Source organism: Suncus etruscus, chromosome 16 (genome assembly GCF_024139225.1).
Source record: "Suncus etruscus isolate mSunEtr1 chromosome 16, mSunEtr1.pri.cur, whole genome shotgun sequence".
Classification (NCBI taxonomy): Eukaryota; Metazoa; Chordata; class Mammalia; order Eulipotyphla; family Soricidae; genus Suncus; species Suncus etruscus.
In genome coordinates, this window is record NC_064863.1 from 47691052 (window position 1) to 47692825 (window position 1774).

Sequence of the window (1774 nt, forward strand, 5' to 3'; positions counted from 1 at the left end):
ACATATAAACTATAAATGATAACATTTATAAACATGTTACTCAAAATAAATGTTATAAAGCTTTCTGGTAAAGGTAAAATCAAGGCTACAGATTCAGCTCTTAAGTGGTAGAGCACATGCCTGGTTTGTGTCGTGCATTGAGTTTCATCTATGGTGTCACATTGCAGCCTCTTTCCTTCCCTGCCCCACTCTCACATTATAGCATACAGTTCTGATAGCTCCTTAAAAGAAATGCACAAATAACTAAATACAGTTGATTTTCATAAAAGGTACAATCAATATTCAGTGAAATAACACAGGGCTTAAAGTGCTTCTCTTGCATGACGCTAACCCTAGTTTGATCTCCTGTACCACAGGTGGTTCCCTGGTTCCATCAGGAATCGCTCCTGATCACAAAGCCAGGAGTAGCTCTGGAGTAACACCAGGCATGGCCCACAAACAAAAGCAAACTTCATAATTCTCATGAATCATAACTTTTTATAATATTTTAAATATTGAAGTAATTATAATTTTTACAGGAAACATACTTTTTCACATGTTTATAATGTATTTACAAAAATATTAAGAGCTTCATAATTTTCCTATGACAGAATCATTGGGAAAACTCCTTACTAATTTGTCATATTTTTACACACTTATAAATAAACACATGTCAAAGATTTTTTTGTTCCCCCATTCACAATATAGACCAGGCAAAGGGCCTGGTTTGAGGTGTATATGGGGAGCATTTACTGTACCTCCTCTTTCTATACAGTCAGTGTAAAGAACACCGCCTGCGGTAAGCATTGGGAGGCGTTATCTTTTCTTTTTTTCTTTTTTTGATATATATATATATATATATATATATATATATATATATATATATATATATATATAACCTTCACAAGTGCAACATTCCCATAACCAATATCCCAAGTCTCCTTCCTCCCCACCCCACACTGGCCTGTACTCTAGACAGGCTTTCTACTTCTCTCATTCAGTCACATTTTGTTATGACAGTACTCAGTGTAATTATTTCTGTGACTGCAGTAAACAATCATGTCAGGAGCTGGACCCTTCAGTCCTCCTCTATTTTGTCTCTGAGAATCATTACACAAATGTTTTTCATTTTTCTCAAAACCCATAGATGAGTGAGACCATTCCATGTTTATCTCTCTCCCTCTGACTTATTTCACTCAGCATAATAGATTCCATATACATTCATGTATAGGAAGATTTCATGACTTCATCTCTTCTGACTGCTGCATAATATTCCATTATATATATGTCCCATAGTTTCTTTAGCCATTCATCTATTGAGGGGCATCTAGGCTGTTTCCAGAGTCTGGCTATTGTAAACAGTGCTGCAATGAATATAGGTGTGAGAAAGGGATTTTTGATTTGTATTTTTGTGTTCCTAGGATATATCACTAGGAGTGGTATAGTTGGATCGTATGGGAGCTCAACTTCCAGCTTTTGGAGAAATCTCCATATCGCTTTCCACAAAGGTTGGACTAAACAGCATTCCCACCAGCAGTGAATAAGAGTTCCTTTCTCTCCACATCCCCACCAGCACTGCTTGTTCTCATTCTTTCTGATGTGTGCCAATCTCTGGGGTGTGAAATGATACCTCATAGTTGTTTTGATTTGCATTTCCCTGATGATTAGTGATGTGGAGCATTTTTTCATGTGCCTTTTAGTCATTTGTATTTCTTTGTTGTCAAAGTGTCTGCTCAGTTCTTCTCCTCATTTTTTGATGGGGTTAGATGATTTTTTCTTGTAAAGTTGTGTCAGT

The 1774-nt window shown here is 36.4% G+C and overlaps 1 non-coding gene across 1 annotated transcript; it reads right to left on the reverse strand.

Annotated features, from left to right (window-relative positions):
• Positions 1-662: 662 nt before the first annotated feature.
• LOC126033320 (small nucleolar RNA SNORA51) lies at positions 663-795 on the reverse strand. The gene has a single exon (XR_007504427.1). It is a non-coding gene; the product is annotated as a small nucleolar RNA SNORA51 (small nucleolar RNA).
• Positions 796-1774: the final 979 nt, after the last annotated feature.